The following is a 22,693-nucleotide window of genomic DNA, read 5'->3' as shown; positions in this document are numbered from 1 at the left end:
AATTAACTTTGGATGTTTAAGTTACCAATTATATTGACTAGAAAATTTCTTCTTTCCTTTTTTAATGTTTATTTGTTTTTAGAGAGAGAGTGCGTGAGTATATGCATGAATGGGGGAGGGGCAGAGAGAGCGGGAGACAGAGAATCCCAATCCTGTGCTGTCAGCACAGACCCTGATGCAGGGCTCCATCTCACAAACCGTGAGATCATGACCTGAGCCAAAATCAGGAGTTGGATGCTTAATTGACTGAGTCACCCAGGAGTCCCAGAAAAGTTCTTCTTTCTGACCATATACCCCTACAGTGCATAAAAAGCCAGGGACCGTCTATATTGTACATAAATGTTAATATATAGTAGAGTATAATTAAAATGTCCACAATCTCTTTTTATGCTCCGTCCTGCATAAATGATGATTGACTTGGCTGATGTCTATTTATACCAACCTGATGGGCTCCCCTTCTGGAATAGACTTGAGGGCTGCAGAGATGAGTATACTTCTTATATTGTAGCAAATAGTTAAAGCGTTGGTTCTCACTTTTTTTATTGCTCCCCACATATCCATTCACAAGTTCTTATAGGCAACACAACCTCATCAGTAACTAATTATTAGGTTGTTGATAATATTGGTTGTGGGTAACATGCATGGTTTGAAGTCCGGGTGCTTGTTCTAATGCTATTACTTTCCTTCTCATGGAGATAGTCATACTAATGCACTGTGGTACTGTAGTTGACAACCATTGGCCTAAGGGATAGATAGATGATGTCCCTCATAATTCCTCAGTACATTTAGTGTTGATTCTTGCTACTCATGTTATGATCCAGGAATCAGCAGCATTAGTATGACCAGGAAGTTTGTTGGAACTGCACAATGTCAGGCCCCACCCTAGACGTACCGAATCAGTATTTGCATTTTAACCAGATCACTAGGTGATTGTATACATACCACAGCTGGAGTAGCACTGACATAGATGGTTCTATGTAAAGTCATACATAGAAATTGCAGAACATCCTGAATTGCAGTGTGGATAGTGGCAAAAAACCACAAGTAGACTGAATAAACACACTTTACCTCTCTGGCAAGCAATGGGTATGAATATGTAAAATGGTTAAACTCCTGATATTTGGCTCATTCATTTTAGCCTTTGGAATTGGTTATTTTTCCATTTCCATTGCCTTTCACGTTGTTTGGCCTTTTTGCTGGTTCACGTGGTGAAACTGACTAAGGCTCACCATCCAAATCAACATTTTAATTTGCTTCTTCCAGAAACAAGACTTGGTGGTTTCATTTTTTGTTAAACCACAGTTCTCATATGAAATAATCTGGTTTCGTCCCAAATTAGGAGCGATGATTAAGGATGTGACCAACTAACAAAAAATATATGGTAGAGCCAAGATGCAACTGTAGGTCTGTGTCACAAACAAAATGCTGTTCCTAAGCATTCCATGGGAGACTCTGCAGAACCCTGTAGGTCTAGCTGGAGTTTCAGGTAGCACAGTGTTATCTCTGGAGACATTATTTGGTAGAATGTTGAAGTGGATCCCCCTCCTCTCTTACTCTGCTGGTGGGAGTACATATTGGCAGAAGCCTAGTAGAAGACAATTTGGTTAAACCTGTATAAAAAGCCTTGAAAAATGCACATTTGGTGATCTTGCGATTCCAGTGCTAGAATTTGCTTAAAAATAATCGTATGTATGGATTAGTAAGTGAAGTGGTATGTTAATTCTATGAATTAGTTAATTCTATGGCTTTAGTATCTAAAGGAAGGAAGAGAACCCTTCAGCCTGCTCTGCCATTGGCGCTCCTCCTTCTACTCTCTGTAATCCCACCCCCACTCCCAAGGCTTCCTCAAAGTAATTGAGTGGCTTGTGTAAGTCATTTCTTCCTACTTGGGGCTCAGTTTCCTCATTTGGATGGGAAATTTGGTATATAGGCAGTATTTCTCAGAATATTATCTATGAAGACAATTTGAGTGAGAATCATTCATCACAACACCCCATGAATGAAGGGTTATTTTCTTTTTATTGAGGAGGAAACTGAGGCTCTGACTTTCATTTGACCCTTCGTGAGAGGTAGAGGTGGGATTTGAATCCACTTCTACTGATTTCATTCCATTGCTTATTCTATCACTCTAGGTGCTAAGGAAATAAGCAAACAGAGAAGTGCTGACCCTGCCCTTGTGAGCTCATCCTAGGAGGGGGGGATTTTGAGGACTCTTTTCATATACCCCACATTGTTTCTTAAAACGGCTTTTTTGGTGAAAATACTTTTGTAAATCTTTAATTTACTACCATGGAAATCAGCCTGGTTTTTGTTTTTTCTTTCCTTTTTTTAATTTTTAGAAAAATAGCTTCTACTCTTCAGATATTTAGTTTTTGACAGCCAATCAAGATGCTACATCTCACTTTTAAGTTACGACCTTTTGGTGCTCAGTCAGTTGAGTGTCCAACTTCAGCTCAGGCCATGATCTCATGGTTTGTGAGTTCGAGCCCTGCATCAGGCTCTCTGCTGTCAGCTCAGAGCCCACTTTGGAACCTCTGTCCCCCCCTTGTCTCTGTACCTCCCCTGCTTGTACTTTGTCTCTCTCAAAAATAAATCAACATTAAAGAATAAGGTACAGACCTGTCTCTACTAGGAATGCATATTTCTCTACTTGAAAGATGGTGCTGCTATGAACTGGAGCAAGACAGACTCTCATTAAGTGGGTCATGTCTACTTTAACCAGATGTGCAAGCTTTGCCTTTTGTTCCAGAAAAGCCCTGGTTTCATGTCTAGTAGTTATAGGTTTGGTATTGCTTTCAACTGTGCTGTTTATACTTGCATTATACTTCCTGAATGGCTTCTTGACTTTGGGGAAGAAATAAAACTCCTTTGAAGCATTCATTAAAGAGATGTATCTATTGAGCACCTCTTAATGTGCCTGGCACAGGGCAAAGCTATGGGGCTACCCAGTGAACAAAACACCCAAGGACTGGTATCCTCATGGGTTCAAATCACTTTTTCAACAGTCCACTTTAAAACTCTTTCCCCCTAATTTTGTTAAGCTTCAGTGTAAAATCTGGTTGATTAAGAAAAGGATCTGTGATAGTTCTGTGATATAATCAAATTCACTGGAACTGTAATAGTATGCAACATTCTGCACAATTTAAAGCATTACTTGCAAAGAAGAAGACACACAATATATTTACTCCCTGTGTTGAAACTGAATTGACCTTTTTTGTAAATAGAGTCAAAGAATCTAGTTGCTTTGAAAATCCTGCCATTCTATTTAATGCTCTTTCATTATATTTGATCTTCAGTTTTATGGGCTGCTTTGGTTAGTGATGGTAATAGCAGAGAATTATTGTAGCCTTCAAGAGGATGAAAGGAAGAATGGAAATGATTAAAAGTAAGTTAGCTTTTTCATGCACAGGAGGTAGGAATAGTGAAGAAGCAGCACCACATTCTTAAAATGATTAAGCAATTTACTAGGGCATTTTGAAGCCTCATTAAAAATTAACAAATTGATCTTAATGCATCGCATCTCATTCTTTTGGCAGGTTGCCTAGTGCCTTAAGGCTTTGGTTAATGGGCCCAGATGATAATCTCTACCAAACGGCAGTAACCTAACATTTGAAAAATCGTCTTTCCTTTTTGTTGATTGTAGTGAGGATAGATAGAAAGAGGTGGGCTCTTAGAGTGATTTTCATAAAATTTTAATTTTTTGACCGTACAAAGAAGAAACCTGCCAAGTTTTGCTACGGCATCTGAGATTGTTTGGCTCACACTGAGATTATAAATGCTTTTGCTGAACGCCGGTTATATATACCTACATTTAAGTAAATTAGATCAGAATCAAAGTTCTAGATTGTTATGAACTGCTTAAATTCACCATAATGGCATGGGAATAGCAAGACAAGTATGGCGGCTTGGGCCTGTTATGGCCCAATAGCAGGCTTAGATCAGTGCTCTGGCTTTGTCCCATTTGTGCCTGCTCAGGGAGCCAGCATCCTTTGGCTGTTTGTCGCACTCCTATCAGCAGGTCAAGGAGCCTCTTGTGAGCACCCATTCCTTGATCAGTAGTTTCATCTGCAGAGGACACCAAGCTTCTCTTTTTTGCATGTATCCTTAATTCATATGAAAATTTGTGATATCAAGAGTCATTGAGTTAGAAAGGGCCCTAAAAGATTTAGATTCAAATACATGCCTTTTGAGTTTGTTTCTGTACCCCCATTTTGGGCTATGTAGCTTGCCTAAAGCCCTTTAACTAGAGCGTGGAAGAGAGTTACAACACGTCTCATCCCTTTGCTCATCACTCCCCCTCCTCTAAACATTGATCAAATTTTTCTACTTTATTCATTCACTCAACATGTGTTCACACATGCACACACACACAGTATTTGTACTCAACTCATCTGTATCTCGTATATTAGCAGTACCTTTTCTAGTGACTTACACTTTTGAATATTTTGAAAGCTACCATGATACATGACTGTCTTTTTCCATTCATATTTCATGGGTTAACATAAAATTTAATTGATTGTACTCAATTGAAATAACAAGTATGATTGGAACTTGCAGTTTTGAGAACACAAATAAGTGAGTACACAACAGTAGAGAGGAGAAATGTGCATGGGTAGCAGAGGTAAGTATAGTCGCTGTGCGTGCTCAGCCTCCACGGGCATCAGCACACAGCAGTTAATCTGGCGATATGATTAAGAGGAGAGTCACCAAGAGAGTTGTCATAACTAACATTTACGGAAGGTTTGTTGTGGGCCAAGCGCTGAGTTAATCGCTTCACTTACAGTCTCTCTTCTCATCTTTATTGCAGCTATGAAGTTTAGGTATTATTACCCCCGTTGACACAAAGGAAAAAAAAAAAAGATCTCTGCTAAGTAGCTTGTCCAAAGTCACATTGCTAGCAAGTAGCAGAGCAAGAGAAAACCTAGATCTGGCTGTCTCTGAAAACTTTCTTTTTAACTGTGGTTCTGTGTTATAATAATGGATTTTGACTATTGAACATCTCAAGGAAATCTATGCCTGCAGAAAGAATGAACGCAGATATCACAAAAGAAATCTCCACCTGGGTGAAAAACTGTCATTTCCCCCTGCTTGGTATGAGTTTGTTCCTATTCCTGTTACAGGAATTTGGGAGAGAAGTTTTGTTGAAGGAGCCTGGAAAAACACAGGCAGTGACTTTTGGGTTCTGCATAAATGAGGGCAAATAAACAAAATGTCTCCTCCTGGTCCAAGTTATTTATTAGAAAGTTTACAATTTCAGCAGTGAGTGATGTCAGATTTAATATATCCTCAGGACTTGCAAGAGCTCTGTCAGCTTGCAAATTTCTGAGCTAGGAACATGGAGACTTGATAATAGACATTTGTTTTCTTGGGGTTCCTTGTACTGTTTCTCCTCCCTGTTCGCTTTCAGTCTCAGTTTTGGTGAAAGCTTTGATCTTTAATTAGAGAGAATAATTAGGATAATTAGGGAATGTTTGTGGTTTTTATTGGTGATTTAGACAGTGATATGTATGTATATGGCTAAACTGTTAGATGGATGAACCTGATTTCCTATACACATATACATTTTTTTTTTACCTTCCCTACCTCCAGGAATTAAAGGGTATTTTAGAAATAAGTTTAAAATGGAAAATTGACCTTGGCTTTATGATGTAAGTCTTGGAGTAAGCCAACCATTTGTTTTGGGAGGCTTCTGGAGCTGGGTCTCTTGGTCCTCATTCTATTTAATGATGTCAAGATAGTCCTGGGTTTAACAGATTTTTTGAATCTCCTTTACCAATGGGATGTTCCTGCATTAAATTATTTGGCACTCCATTCCATGGAGCACCTTTATCATCAGCATATTTATTTCACACTTTTTGTACATTTTCATGCAGTAAGGAGTGAGTTCTTTCCTTCTTGCCTCTGAGAGATAACACAGAGCTCCTAGTTTATCCAGAACAGCCTCTTGCTTCCACGGTGCTGTGCTGATAAAGGCTTAACAACAGGTTCTCAGTGGAAAAAAAACCAATGCCCTGACTCTGATTGATAGCATTTGGTGATTTCCATGGTGTAAATACTTCCCTCATGGCCTATGTGAAGCTACCATGCTGACATCACTGAATGTGGGGTTGGGAAGAGATGTATACAGTCAGTTCTCAGGAGCTGGTCTGAGCCAACTTCACCCCTCTGTCCTTGAATACAATAGTACAATTGTGTGGGCTCACTTCTGATGATGTCGGTCAGTGTGAAGGCAATGAAAATCTTCCTCTTGTAGTACTTCCTTGCTGAGTTTTCCAGTTAGTGCTTTACCAACTCTTTTATTTACTAGTTCAAATGCATTGATTGGCTCACTGGGTTAATCATCCAACATAGGCTCAGGTCATGATATCACAGTTCAGTTCGTGAGTCTGATCCTGGCATCAGGCTCTCTGCTGTGAGCACAGAGCCTGCTTTCATCCTCTGTCCCCCTCATTCTCTGCCCCCAACCCCCACTGTGTGTCTCTCTCTCTTTCAGAAATAAATAAAACATTAATCACAAAACAAAACAAATGCACTTATAAGTGAAGGATTTTGTTTTAGGGGTTGTTTGTATATGAATGTATGTGTCTATATACATATGTAAATTTATGATATAATACTTACATTTATTTATGTAAGTTGATATTTTTTTTCTGTTTCAGGCTTTCATTTTTAGTGATGGACTACCATGTTTTCTTAGTGTTTCCAAGGGTCTCTGGCCTTTTCTGTCCAATTTGCTCCCTTCAGCCTCCAGAGTAATGAACTCAGTAATAAAATCAATTGAAGCATGAGTCCATTAGTTTCAGCTCTCTTTTCCACTCTGTCCTCACCAATTTCCCTAGTGCAAACAGTTCCTGTGGTGAGGACGTGCTGCAGTATATATGGTTTTTTGCAAGAGGGAAAAAACTGTGCTGATTTGATACCAGCCCACAATTTTATGCAAGGCCTTCCAAACATTTGGACAGGATTCCAGGTGCAAGTAAGGTGATTCAAATAATCTTTTAATGACACAACGCAATGGGATTAGCTTTCTGATGAAATGTCTTCTGTTTTTCCTGTCATATTCTGAAGCTCCCTATATTGAATTGTATAACATCAGCAAGATGAAACATAGAAGAACACTACCACCCACTGGTCTTTCCTTCTCAGGACAAAATTTCCAAACTGAAGATAGGTTTGCTCTTCTTGGATAATCTTTTAGTCCTTTTATATGTGGTACGGGGAAATAACCACACCAGTCAGAATCACGTAGACACCTCACACTTTGATAATCCCTTCTGCCTCAAACACATGGGAATGCTAGGTACAATATGGTAAGAGAGCAGAAAACAAAGACATAACTGGCTCAAAAACAAAATAAATATTTGGGGGCCTCCAAATGTTGCAGAAATCCCTGAGAGCAAGCAAAGCTGATGCTGCTGTTTTTGATGACTTTCTCAAATGTCCCCTTCTCAGTAAGGCCTCTTCTGGACACTGAGCTAAAGCAAATTCTCCTTTCTCTAACTCCACAAGCACTATTCTTTTCCCATGTTCCATTTTCATCCTTGGCTCCTGTCTCCTAACATAGTAGATATTTCACTAATTAATCATCTTGTCAGCTCCAGGAAGGTGGAGATCCTGCCTCTCAAATATTTGTGAATGAGTAAATGAATGCTAACACATGCAATGCATTTGGCAAAGTAGTAGCAGGTAGTAAATGTTCAATCAATATTAATGTTGTTACTGCTACTGTGAACAGACAAGTCTTGGCGCTGACGTGGTCTGACTTTTCCTACCTCATTTCTGTCTGTCTGTCTCTCTCTCCCCCACCCTTCTGCTGCCTTTGCCTGTATATTTACTGCTTTTCCCCCTCTCTACTACTCTTTCTTTTCTTCCCCTTCTGTCCAGTGTTGGATCCAATGCCTTGTGCCTGTGGAGAATAGCTGAGGCCACTGCAGACCTCGGTTTCACAGTGTGAGCTGCATGTATGTATTGGGTGGCCAATAGGAGAGGGAGTGGTGGGAGAATGAGGAGACTCATGGCATGGATTGAGGAGTAAGACCCTTCTTCTCCCTCTCCCATCTCAACTTCACTGCCATGTCCACAGGGCTCAAAGTGGTGAAAATTGTTGAGGGATTTCATTAGGCAAGAACACCTTCAGCAACAGACACCCTGTGTTGTCGGGTTGTAGCTGCCCAGCAGTTGTGGGGAACCGTTGCATTTCAGAGCTGGAGGATACTTGGAACATGCTGTGGTCTGTCTCCACTGCTGCAGCCTTATGGAAATAGACCGAGCTCTGGGGCCGTACAGGCTACTCTCTTTAGCCAGCTCTGTGATTTTCTGAAAGTCACTTAAACTTTCTGAGCCTTGATTTCCTCAATTATAAAATAGGAACTATGCTTGCTTGCAAGATTGTTATGAAATTGGGAATTTAACCAGTTAATTTTTTTATTAAGCATCTATTATGTGCCAGACCTGTGTTAGATGATGGAAATATAGTAGTGAGCAAAAGAAATACTCTCTTTGCCCTCATGGAACTTATAATCCCGCTGGGAAAACAGATATTGAATAGTGACAGGTACAGAGTAGAACCTCAGAAAATGGTAGCTATCTGATTACTCATTTAAAAATGAGGGCATTGCAGCACCAAGCATGTTAAGGGACATGCTCCAAATAGCACAGTTACTGTTGGCAGAGTCAGAACTTTATGGTAAGGCCCATAGTGTAAAATAAAGTATAAGTAAAACCTTGGATTGCAAGTAACTTGTTCTGTGAATGTTCCACAAGGCAAGCAAACATTTCTAAAATATTTTCTCAGTGTTTATTTTTGAGAGAGAAAGAGAGAGAGAGAGAGAGAGAGAGAGAGAGAGAGAGAGAGAGAGAGAGAGAGAATGGGTGCATGTGAGTGGGGTAGGGGCAGAGAGGGATAAAGAGAGGGAGGCAGAGGATCTGAAGCAGGATTTGTGGTGTAGGCACAGAGCCCAAAGTAGGGTTCAAACTCACAAACCACGAGACCATGACTCGAGCAAAAGTTGGATGCTTCATCGACTGAGCCACCCAGGCATCCAAAGACAAGCAAACATTTCTAATAAATTTTAACTTAATAAATGAGCGATGTCTTGCAATACAAGTTGTACGTGATGCTGAATGTCACATAATCACAACTGAGCCAATGGTTCTTGAAATTCGCTTTGATGTACAAGTGCTTTGGATTACAAACATGTTCCCGGAACAAATTATGCTTGCAAACCAAGGTTTTCCTGTACTTGTTACAGGGGCTGGTTGTGGTACCCAAAACCTTCGTAATGAAACTGCACCTTTTGGTTTCTGTGGAGGTAGCATCTCCTGACCAAGGGAGCAAGGATCCTTCTAGCATTGCCAGGTGTTCCCAGGTCAGACTTGCTTTAGGTCACCTGGAATAATTTAAAAGCCAAAGATCGCTCATTTTATGTGAAATTTTTTTATGCTTTCACAGGTTCTTGGAGAATCTGCCCATGGATCAGTAACATAAATCAAAAGCTTATGTTTAAAAGAGCATAGATCTGCATTGACCTCAAAACTGTTATTGAGGAGAATGTCCATTATGTAACTCAATGACTCTCATTAATGGACTCATCAAAGAAATTTGAGAATTTAGAGCCAACAAAATTTGTGCTTCCTATTTTCTTGCAATGAGAACAACATAAATAATCACGTTTGTCTTTTTGCACAGGCTGCCGAAAGTCTTGGAGTCAAAATTCATGTCCAGTCACAAGGAATATATAAACCCTTGAAATTGGCAAATATTTCCTTCTTATTTCCTTGGTTCTGATATGTCTTTCATTTCTATTATTTTATTATCTCTATGTCCTTTAACTTGAGCTAATATACCAAAATAGTACATTTCAAAACTGCTTTCCTTTGTAGGGCAGAGAGTGACACTATGAGGGAAAAAATAGAGCACTGAGGTAGATAATGGAGAAAAACATGAATGAGGATGACTTCTGGGCAATTGTTTTGTCACAAACCCTTTCTACCAAGTATTGATAGACTTTCTGTTTGCTGCTGATGGAGTGAAGTTCAAGGACCTGTGATCTTTGGTTGACCTGGATCTCATCTCAAAATGAATACCTTCCAGTCCTTTCCTTTTGTCTTTGTGTACATTTGCCAGGATATTAGATAGGGCACAGCAGTTAAAAGCTTCTTGGTTCCATATTTCTCATTTATCTAGATTTGCAAGGTCAGTTTAGTCTTGGCTTCCAGTGCATTGCTGTGATTAGGATTTTGTTCTCAGGGACCAAAGCTACATTTACCTCTATTTTCTTTATGTTTATGCCCTAAATTCATGTCAATTTTCTGCAGCACAGCATACTTTCTGCAGAATTGGCTCTTCTCTGCTGTTCTTGTTGCTATTAAGAAGGAAACAAAATATTTGGACTCAGCTCTCAAACAGGAATATGTTTTTATCAAGTAGAACAATAAAAACAGCATAAAACTACTCAGATTCCCCTACCTCTGCAGCCTGGTGACAAAGTGGGGGCACGGTAAGAGTCACAGAGAAGCCAACTTCTGGCCCAGCCCAATTAGTGATATTGCTGTGACCCAGCGTTCTCCCTAGTTGCAGGGAGTGCTGAGTTCCCCACCATATGCTCACCAAACCCCAAGGATGATCTTCCCCTCTTTTGCCACAGAGATCCTCTCTGCTGCTTCCTTTTCTGTATTTCTCCAGGGATCCTCTCCTGACTGTAATGTTTGTGAGTCCTTTTGAGGACAATTTTCCTGGTGTTCCGTCCACGTGGCCATAGCACTAGAGCTGTGGTTGTAGCCACTGCTCTGCTCCTGTCCCATGGCCTGCAGGCACCCCTGACCAGTTTTCCACAGAAGAAGTACCTTTGTCCTCAATTGAATACAGACCCTCTAGCATAACTGTCACTTTACTTGACCTGCTCACTGATTCACGGGGCAAGGGTAGTGGCTATTACACACCCAAATCTGTTCTCCCACTCTTCCATATAATATGGCTGCCTAGTCAGAGGCTATTTTTTCCCGGTCTACTCTGCAGCTAGGTAAGGCCATGGAACTAAGCTCTCACTAATGGGATGTAAGAATTCAAATATTTAGTTACGTAAAATGAAAGCGTTTGCCTTGTACGTTAGTTTTCCTCCTTTCCCCTGGGAAATGTCAGTGGTGAGGACAGAACTCTAGTGCAATAATTCTCAAAGTGTGTTCCACAGACACCTGGAGGTTCCTGAGGCCCTTTCAGGGAGTCTGGGAAGTCAAAACTATTTTCATAATATTAGGATGTTATTTGCCTCTTTCATGTTTTGCATTTGCATTGATGGTGCCAATGCGATGCTGTGTGAAGGTACTGGTCCCAAGCATGAATCAAGTCACTAACACCCAACTGTCCCAAGAGTCATCACATTCTTCACAGACTTGTACTTGCAACAAAACAAAACAAAAATTGCCAGTTTCAGTTAAGAATATCCTTGAAGAAGCATTACAAATAATGACTTTAATCACCTCTGTTGAGTACATGTCTTTTTAATATTCTGTGTAATGAAATAGGAAGTGTGCATAAATACTTCAGATACATGTGGAAATATGTTGTCCCAAGGGAAAGCATGTGTGTGATTGTTTGAGTTTCAAGTTGAACTAAACAGCATTTTTACCTGAAAGAATGATTGACAAACTGTGTTTATTCAGACATTTGGCATAAATTTTCTTGAAAATCAGCTTGTCACTTCATGGAAAAAAACCAAACAGTATTACCAATGACAAAGTTTGAGTTTTCAAATGAGAATTTCAATTTTGGAAAATATGTAACTGCCATCATGAATTTACCAGCATCTCAATATTTAAAAACTTTTGTGATGATATCGGTGGTGATACCAGTGAATATGATTTTTTAACATTGTGCAATAAAATCTGTCAATATTTGAAAGTTCTGCATAGCTCAGTGAACCAGTAATTTCTTAAGGACCAATGCGTAATGTTACAAAAGCATGCATGGGTAAAAGATTGATTGGGTATGTTAAACAAGAAACTTGCTTGTTTGCTTGATAACTTTTGGCAATTGTATTCAGTTATATGGTCACCACAACACCAGTGGATTTTAATGTAACAGAGTATGAAAAGATTATGGATATGTTTCAGTTTTTGTATTCCAACTCTGAAGAAACTACTACTTGAGCTTTGGTGTAGTACCAAAGAACAATAGTCATAATTATCTGAAAAGGCTGTAAAATACTCCTCCCTTTCTCAGCTATATAGTTGTGTGAGTCTTGATTCTCTTCACGTAATTTATTTTTTTTAATTTTTAAAAATGTTTTATTTTTGAGAGAGAGTGAAAGTGAGGGAGGGTAGAGAGAGGGGGACAGAGGATCTGAAGTGGATTCTGCACTGACAACAGAGAGCCCAATTTGGGCTCGAACTCATGAACCATGAGATCATGACCTGAGCTGAAGTTGGACATTCAACTGACTGAGTCACCCAGGTGCCTACCTCTCTTCACATACTTTAAATAAAACAACTTGCTGCACTAGATTGAATGCAGAAGCAGTAGCAGCTTCTGCTTCTTCTTCTTCCCCCCTCCTCTTCCCCTTCTCTTTCTCCTCCTCCCCCATCTCCCTCTCCATCTCCTCTATCTCCTCCCCTCCTTCTCCTCCTCTTCCCCCCCACTCCTTTCCTTTCCTTTCCTTTCCTTTCCTTTCCTTTCCTTTCCTTTCCTTTCCTTTCCTTTCCTTTCCTTTCCTTTCCTTTCCTTTCCTTTCCTTTCCTTTCCTTTCCTTTCCTTTCCTTTCCTTTCCTTTCCTTTCCTTTCCTTTCCTTTCCTTTCCTTTCCTTTCCTTTCCTTTCCTTTCCTTTCCTTTCCTTTCCTTTCCTTTCCTTTCCTTTCCTTTCCTTTCCTTTCCTTTCCTTTCCTTTCCTTTCCTTTCCTTTCCTTTCCTTTCCTTTCCTTCCTTCCTTCCTTCCTTCCTTCCTTCCTTCCTTCCTTCCTTCCTTCCACCCCTTCTCCTCTTCCTTCTCCTCCTCCTCCTCATCATCATTGTCCATTGTCGTCGTTGTCCTGTTCTTCTCCTCTCCCTCCTCCTCCTCTCCCTCCTCCTCCTCTTCCTCCTCCTCCTCTTCTTGCTCTTCCACTTCCTCTTTCTTTGTCTTCTTTGTCTTCTTCATCTTCTCCTTCTCCTCCTCTTTCTTTTTTTTTCTGTTATTATCAAGCCAGTCATTAAAAAGAGTTTCAAAAATTTCAAATGATGCTGCTGTTTTTACTACTTTTTTGGAAGATAGTTATTTTTTAATAAAATAAATTAGCTATGTTAGCATATAATAGGTTTTAGAAAGGAATTAATAAATAAATATTTTAATAACATTTCAGTTGTAATTTTGAATATAGTAATTATTAATATATATTACCCTTATAGACAAATCTCTCTGGGGTCCTCAATGATTTTTCAGTGTAAAAGGATTCTGAAACAAAAACATTTGAAAATCCATGAGCTACATGATGGACTCAACCTGGATCACTGGGTGAGCTCTTGAAACACATCTGTCTCCTTCCAGAGTGGTATAGGAAAGAATACATATTTTGTTTGAGCTGCTTGGTATTGGGGACTCTTTGCTATGGCATCTTGGCTCATATCCTAAAAGATCTATTGGCCCAGATAGTGATCTCATGGACACAATAGGATTTATATTTCCTTTTCATCAGCCAACCAGTATCTCCAAGTTGAGTTTCTGTACCTTGAGTCTTTCCCAGAAGTACTTTTCCTTTAACCTTTTAGACGGAATCAGTCTTGGGGCATTTGTTGGTCTGAACATATCAAGCCAATTGTCCTTCTCTTGAAGGGACCTCAGAATTCTGAAATGGTGGAATTTTTAACAAGTAAACTGCCTGTGATCATATTCTGGGAACTCTTACATAAGGTTTTAATCTGGATTCTGTCTTTGTTCTGTTAATGTCAGTGTGTTTGGTCTAGTTGTTATGGTAGTAATATTTTTCTGAGACAACAATGAAGGCATGTGGTTTAACAAGTACAGGGTATCATTCGGGAAAATGGAAGAATACTTGAATTTGAAACTTTCTGGGAAAATTCATGATTTTTGGTCATCATGTTTATAAGAATAGTCCCTAGAATATGGGAGTCACATTTCACTAATTTTTATTTACTAAACCTTGCACAGTGGATAAGATAAAATTGATTTACTAAGATGCTCTTTAATGATAACATTGCTTTCCTATTGTGCATACTCACATGTAAATAGACTGCTACAAATGCTGAAATCTCAAGAGAGGAGATATCTTTTCCTAGTTTCCTTTTTCTATGAATCATGTTAGATTTTTAAAAAATTTTTTTCATTTCTTTATTCAAAATATCACGAATGATTACCCATTTTTTCCAGGATCAAGTCTACTTTCCATTCTGGGTATTTAAGACTTATTATAATTGGGCCCGATCCTATCCTAAGAGCTACTGGAACTCTTAGCAGGTCAAACCCACATAGGAAGAAAAAAGGGGAACTTGTAGATTCCTTGGCCTGGTATTATCAACACACTCTTGAAAACCCCCTTTACTCTCTTGTCCCCAGTCATACTCATGAGCAACATAACAAGCCTGGTTAAACTCAACTCTGCTTACCCTGAACCTGATCACAGCTGAGCATTGTTGGAGAAAATCAAGCTAATATGATGACTTTCTCCCTTTAAAATTGTAACCACCTTTCTTGAATGGGCACCCAGCACAGACTGTCAGTCCTGCCAACTTCTCACAGCTTAACTTTCTCACTGACTGAGGTGGCATTGTTTCTCTTCTAACTACCTCAGCTGATGACCTTGCTTCACATTTGATTTTAAAAATAATCGGTAGGGGCGCCTGGGTGGCGCAGTCGGTTAAGCGTCCGACTTCAGCCAGGTCACGATCTCGCGGTCCGTGAGTTCGAGCCCCGCGTCGGGCTCTGGGCTGATGGCTCAGAGCCTGGAGCCTGTTTCCGATTCTGTGTCTCCCTCTCTCTCTGCCCCTCCCCCGTTCATGCTCTGTCTCTCTCTGTCCCAAAAAAAATAAATAAACGTTTAAAAAAAAAGATTTAAAAATAATCGGTATACAGAGAAGATTAGCATGGCCCTTGCGCAAGGATGACATGCAAATTCGTGAAGCATTCCATAAAAAAATAATAATAATAATCGGTAAAACTGATATGTATCTGCTCACACATATTTTACCTTCCCTCCTTGTAAGATGGGAGAATTGTCCTCAGTCCTTCTCTAAGGACCACACTTCCCACTCCTGGTCCTATTATTTGTACTTGTATACCATCCCTGTGAAACAGGAGAGAATATGTCTGTGCTCTCCAGTAGACAGTATTTATCACACACACTCACATTCACTGTGCCACAGTTATATTGGCTTTCTTTCTGTCATTTGATATTTCTGTTTCATGTGCCTTATACATGTCCTTTTCTCTGTTGGGGACAATGTTCTTTGGGTTTCAGCCCAGATAGTACCTGTTACCTGCTGAGAGAAGTCCTCCTTGACTGTAGAAACTGAAGTAGGCTTCTGTTTTCTAGGACTGCGGTAATGAAAAGCCACAGACTGCGTAGCTTAAACAACAGAAATTTATTTTCTCAAACTCATGGAGGCTAGCAGTCTGAGATCAAGGTGCTGGCAAAGTTGGTTTCTTCTGAGGCCTCCCTCTTTGGCTTATAGGTGGGTGTCTTCTCCCTTTGTGTTCACATGATCTTCTCTCTGTGTGTCTGTGTCCAGATTTCCTCTTCTTATAAGGACACCAGTCATAGTGGATTAGGGCCTGCCCTGGTGACCTCATTTTTAACCACCTCTTTAAATAGCCTATCTCTAAATACAATCACATTCTGTCATACTAGGGGCTAGGACTTCTATATATAAATTCTTCAGGGACACAATTCAATTCATAAGAGTTTTCCTTGGTAACTCTCTATCCCATTGTGCCATTTTTTTCCCCACAGCATTTATCACGATCCGAATTTGTATTCCTCCATTTGCTTATGTGTCTATCTTCCCACTAGAATATAAACTCTCAGAATGAAGGGCCTTCATACAGTGGTGTCAAATAGCACAAAATAGAAGCTCAGTGAATGTTCATGGAGTAACTGAACAGGCAGAGAGGGGAGAGGAAGAACTATAGATGCTTTGTTTCAACCTGATGAGGTTTTTGTACTAACTTCTGCACTATTGTTTTTATTTCTCCAATTTTAATGTTTCTATTTTCTCTTTATATCCTTTAATGCTTATATCAAGTCATCCCTCTTTCTGGAAATCTTTCCAAATTCTATAGAATAAACCTATTTTTCCAACGTCTAAATCTTTTTTCTTTTAAAAAAATGTTTATTTTTGAGAGAGAGAGAGAGAGAGAGTGGGGGAGGGTCAGAGAGAGAGGGGGACACAGAATCCTAAGTAGGCTCCAGGCTCTGAGCTGTCAGCACAGAGCCCAACGTGGGGCTTGAACCCACAAACTGTGAGATCATGACCTGAGCTGAAGTCGGACACTCAACTGACTGAACCACCCAGGTGCCCCGGGTGCCTAAATCTCTGATAGCAGTTATTGCCTTAATTAGTCACTTTGGCACATTATATAACTGAGTATTGCTTTTAATTCTTTAAACAGCATTTTACTTGGTTGTTTCCTCTCTTAGTATGTGTGCTCCATCTCTCCAGTGAGGTAGTGATATGTGTGCTCAAGGAGGTCAATCATCTTTTATTTATCTGCTTCTGGGTATACTTTAGAGTCCTACGTTAATAATGAAGCTGAATTAAACAGGCCTGGATGCAATTTCCATTCTTTATTAAGGAAAAAAAAACAGCTACCTTTGGGCAAGAGAACATGAGCGGAGTCAGAAATTCTGTATGGTGTGCTTTCTGAGGCTTTAAGAAAAATCCTCGGCTTGGCCTACACGTTTCTATCTCATTCTCCCTTCTACATTTGCTCACAGATGTCTAATGGCAGCTATTTGAGCAAGTGTTAGGCTGCAAAATAAAGCAAGGTATTTTTAAAACTGCTTTATTGGGATATGATTGACATATATAAAGCTGTAGATGTTTAATGTCTCCAACTTGTTATGTTTGGAGATAAGTACTACTCACCTTCTGAAGCCATCCTCATTATCAAGAGCAAGGTGTTCCTAAGGCAAACATGCCCTAAGGCAAGGTAGTGACTTACATTTCTTGACTGATTTTATTCTAGAAAAAAACACTTACTGGAGGGTGGGAAAGAAATGGATGCCTGAGGTGGGGAAAAGGTGCTGAAAAAAAATTTGAAGACCTGATTTACATCTAGGCCAGAGTCAGCCCTGGCCTGGAATAGCAGACTGAAGAGTAGAAGATATTTCTATGAGTTAGAATCAAGTATGGTTAAGTCTCTGCTCTAAGGAAACTGGGCTCAAATCTTAACTCTGTTAACACGAGTTATATGACCTTAGAAAAATGACTTAACTTCTCTGTGTCTGAGAATACCCATATAGTAAATGGGGTACTTCTAGGTTTATTGTGAAGATAAAAGTATTGTTTAATAAATATTAATTGCCATTGTAGGCAATTCTTAGTTTAAACCATCCTCACTAAAAGTTAGAATAAACCTGTTTTTTTTTAGAAGTAGCATGAGAAATGAGGGATAGGGCTGATTTATACTTAGGTATCGACATTCCTTCCTTGTAGGCTTTGTTGTTAAGGGAAGTGGTCCTTCAACTTTTGGAACAGAGAAGTTATATTTTATTTCCCAGAAAGTTAGAAGTTACCAGTATGTAACTGTAAAGGGAGGTGTGGATAATGAAAAATCTCTGAGCAAGCTGGAGTGTGCGTGGGGGTGATAGTTCTGATGTTGTCTCTTAGAGTGATATTGCCCCAAAGACATACTGGAAAGAACTAGTTTCTTTACCACTGGGAATTCATTCAAACTATAGCAAGGAGGCTAAGCCTAAAAGAAAACAGATCTAAGATTATTCCCATTTCAGAACAAACTAAAGCCCAGTGAACTGACTTGAATGAAAATCCCACAGATGAACTCCAAGCTAAGTACTCTTTTGATGACCTTATGCTGCTGTTCCCACACATTTCAGATATTAATTGAATGGCAAAAGTGCTAAAAGTCAAAGAATATTCTAGAAATCCATGTTGAACCTCTCAGAGGTAGATTTGACCTCTAATGTAGGGTGGGGGGCAAACTTGTAAATAGTTTAGAAATATAATATTTATATTACATCAGTATTTTCATAGGCCCCACCTACTCTGAGACCAATTTTATGCTCTGGAGACACACATTACTTCCTGTAAGCTACTCAAACCACCTTAAAGTGATGGGCATAATGACTCATGGTCATGTAACATTCCTTTTAGACGCATATCAGCATATTTGTTATTACATTACTGCCTGAACACCCACAGAACTTCAGGAGGTAAGATAAGATTAATATTTAAGAATTTAGTCCCACCCATTTCTATTTTATTCAAATATAACTTTTGAAATGATCACTGTTGGGAATTCAATTTTGCTTCACATAGGAGTAAAGATGTGTAAACAGGCATGTCTTAGTCTTTGGAGTCAAGCCCTATTTTGGAACTGTTTTCTTTGGAAACCACACCTAAGTCATAGCAAGGAAATCATTTGACATGAAGCACAAGACCCAGCTTGCAGGTGTGGAACTGGAAGGAGCTGGCATTACACAGTACAACATATAAGGGGAACCAGGAGGTACCCTATAAAATGCCCATTAGCTATTTAAGGTGGAAAAGTGGCTTGCTTGTAGCTGAAGTTGGTAATTTAGATCAATAAAATTGTCAGATTCACATATCTTGGCCATAAATCTCATGCCATAAATCATGGACATTGACCAGCCTCTTCTGCCTGATTTCCTTAACTAGACTGTAAATAGTATCAAGTACTTATAATATCTACCATGTATATTGGATTAAGTGGTACCTATTGTCTGTCAACCACAGCACCTAAAAGTGCTAGTACACAGTGAGAAACCATTACATACTCATTCATCAGTTTCATAGAGTTTTATAAAGTGCTGAAAACATTTTAGTATCCCCCAAAATATTAATTTTTGTAGTTTGTAGAATAAAAGAGACACCAATTTATTTACTCATTTATTTAACAGATATTAGAGGTAGCAAGCACTACCTCTAATCCTTTCTTAACTGAGTGATCTTTGGTAGTTACTCAGTCTTTCTGCCTCAGTTTTATCATGTGAAAAATTGAGAAAATAATAATACTTCCTTAGTTATTGTGATTATTAAATGAGTGAATACATAAGGCATGCTTAGTACATTGCCTCAAACATTATAAATACTAATATTTATTATTTTAGTGTAGGAGACACAGTGATTATATTGCTGCATACCAAAATACCCTAAAATTTAGTGACTTAAAACAACACATGTTTATTATCTCATAGTTTCTGTGGGTCAGGAATCTGAGCAAGTCTTAGATGGGTATTCTATTTCATAGGTTTCTATCAAGGTATTCCCTGGGCTGTAGTCATCTGAAGGCTCAACTGCGGAAAGATTTGCTTCCAAGCTCACACAAAGAATTCTTGGCAGGATTTTGTTCCTCAACAGTTGTTGACCAGTGGCTGTCCTCAGTTCCTTGCCATTTGGGTCTTACCAACATGGCAACTTGCTTCATCAATGTGTGTAACTTGAGAAGCCAATATATTAGAATTGGCAAAGAAGACACAAGTCATAGTCTTTTACAACCTAATTATTCCATCTCTTTTGCCATATATATTGATTAGAAATGAGTTACTATGCCCAGCTCACACTCAAGGGGAAGCTATTAGACAAAAGTGTGACTACTGGGGGTTAGTCATCATTGGAGGCCATATTAGAAGCTGCTTACCATTATGGTGAATAATACAAATTTGAGGATTACATGTTTATTGGGGAAGACAAGCACTAAAAATAATTCTAGAATAAAATAACAATTAAAAATTGTTGAATAAAATAGCTATTAAATAAATTGAAAACTATGAATTAGAAATACAATGTTTGATGACAAGTTATAATATTGGTACCTGATTTGAGTTGGCATACTTCAAATGAAGGCATCTCTGAGGAAATAATTTTTAGTTTTATATTTCAAGGATAAGTGGAGTAGGCCAGAGATGGACCAGGGAGGTAGATAAGCCCTCTAAGAAGAGTGAACAGATGAAGTGTAGGCCCTGAGGCAGGTGAGTACCTACAGGTGTCTTCTCTATGTGGCTTGGGGTTCTCATAGCATGGTGGCTCGCTTCTGAGATAATGTTCTGAGAGAGAGCTCAAGATTAAAAAGCAGAAGCAGAAGCAGAAGCAGAAGCTGCACAGTCAACGTGTCAGGCATCCCTTCCACTGTATTATATTAATCAAAGCAGTTAAAGGCCAAGATCAGAGTCAAAAGAAGGGGTACTAAACTCTACCTTTCTACTGGAGGTAGACTGGAGGAGCAGCATACTTGCATAAGATCTGGCAGAGTTGTTTGGGAGCTATCCTTGGAAAATAACAACCATGATTAATGATGATAGCAAGAGTAATTTAGATTGGAGTTCAAAATTGGGTAAGTAAGAAAGGAAAGTATGTAGATACCTCTTTAAGAAACTTGGATATGACAGGGAGATGAGACTTGCATGGGTAACTACAAGAAGATGGGGAGAAGAGAGGACTTTAAAGTGATCTTTGCATGTTTCAGGGACGGATCCTATAGAGAAAACCTGGAAGATCATGATAGAGATGGGCTGGTGCATGAAACAGATTTCTGAAAGATGAGAGGGGAAGGAATCAGAACACAATTTGGGAAATTGGGCTTTGGCCGGAGAACTTTGTCCATTGTAACAAAAAGAAAAGAGGAGAAAATCTCACTGGATACAACTAGCTGTCAAAGGCTGACTTTTCCATTAGTGTTGGAGATCCCATGTACTGGAGACCCAGCAACACATATAGAACTCAGAAAAGAAGTGTGTGGGCACAGTGGGATAACTGTGGATCCTGCAACAGGGTAAGGAAGCAAGGTTGAGGGGAATAATCACAGATGAAACTGAACCCTATTCAAGGAAGGATGTTTGGTTTAATTCGTGTGTTGCTACCTCCACATGTTGTATTGCACCATGTATTCTCATTTTACTGAATAGGAAACAGCACAAGGAATGTTTAATTCAGTTGTATGATCTCTGTTCTATTTGGCTTCCTTTTTAAGTTAAACCAAGCTGGACAAGACAGGAAAAATCCCTTTAAGAAGCAGAGGGACCCCTGTGCTGTTTCTTCATTATTTGTGCCTTTTTCACTGTGGAATATCTTACTGGCTTCCAGATCAACACTGTCCTCAGCTTTGATTGAAGGCTTATACAAGAAATGCATTATGAAAAAATGTACACCATTTACTGACCATTATCATGTCCATTATTTCTTCCCTAAAGCCTGAAAGATTTACTTGTTCTGAATTTTGATGTTGGAAGTTTTTCACTTTTAAAGAGATAGCTTATTTAATTTGTTGGATAATTAAAATGCTAAAGCAAACACTGTTTTTTTTTGCACTGGATATCAGGATCTCAGAACTAAATTCAGTACTACACCACAGTATGTATAGATGGTCATGGGATAGAGTTTAAAAGCATAAATTCTGAAATTATATTTCTCTAAGCCCTAGTTTTCTCATCCCTAAAATTAGGTAGTGGGGTGTGTAGGAGGCTCAGTCATTTGGGCATCCAACTCTTGATTTCAGCTCAGGTCATGATCGCAGTGTTGTGGGACTGAGCCTCTCTCTCCCTCCCTCTGCCCCTCTCCCTCACTCATGCACACGCTCTCTCAAAAATAAAATAATAAAATAAAATAAAATAAAATAAGGTAGATTTTGAGCCTAACTTGTAGGATTTTTTGAGGATTAAATGAATCAATACCTGTGAAATACTGAGACTGCTGCTTGGCAAATTATTGTTAGCTCTTTTGGTGTTATTTGTATTCTTCAGTTTATGGTGGCTGATTTGCAAATATAGAACTTACCAGTTTTCTGGGCTCACATTTCTAGAGTAAGCCAACATTTGTCTGACACTGCCATATTTTCTTTACATTTCTTTCTTCTTTTAAATTTTTTTTAATGTTTATTTATTTTTGAGACAGAGAGCAACAGAGCATGAACAGAGAAGGGTCAGAGAGAGAGGGAGACACAGAATCTGAAACAGGCTCCAGGCTCTGAGCTGTCAGCACAGAGACCGATGTGGGGCTCAAACTCACGGATGGTGAGATCATGACCTGAGCCGAAGTCGGACACTTAACCAACTGAGCCACCCAGGCGTCCCTACATTTCTTTCTTCTGATACATTTTCCATTTTTGTCTTTAGGTCTCCATATCCACTTCTGGAGAAGCTAGAGTAGATGGTTTCCAAGGAATCATCTAGTTTTTCAATCATGCAGTTTATGATTCTTCTCAATGGAGATAGTGATAAAGGAGAATAATCTATATTCAAGGCAGCATACAATCAATATGAATGGTTCCAACTTAACATAGATGGACTCTTTATTTATTTTTGAAGTGGAAAGTGGATATTAACTTAATACTTGTGATATTCTTTTTCCTATCAATGTTCTCCCTACTTGGTATGAATGGATGGGCTGAGCAAACAAAGGGTTTACTGGCTCATATCATGTCATAAAAGGCAGGGTAAGAAAGCTTCTAAATTCTTGGCATTTAGGGATATAGAGTCTACAAATATAAACAAAGATTATTATTTACCACT

The 22,693-nt window shown here is 39.1% G+C and overlaps 1 pseudogene; it reads left to right on the top strand.

Moving 5' to 3' along the window:
• The first annotated feature begins 15,022 nt into the window (after positions 1-15,022).
• LOC111559611 lies at positions 15,023-15,123 on the top strand (annotated as a pseudogene).
• The last annotated feature ends 7,570 nt before the right edge of the window (positions 15,124-22,693 follow it).

Source organism: Felis catus, chromosome A2, assembly GCF_018350175.1.
Source record: "Felis catus isolate Fca126 chromosome A2, F.catus_Fca126_mat1.0, whole genome shotgun sequence".
NCBI classification, from domain to species: domain Eukaryota; kingdom Metazoa; phylum Chordata; class Mammalia; order Carnivora; family Felidae; genus Felis; species Felis catus.
This window is presented reverse-complemented; position numbering and strand designations above follow the sequence as displayed.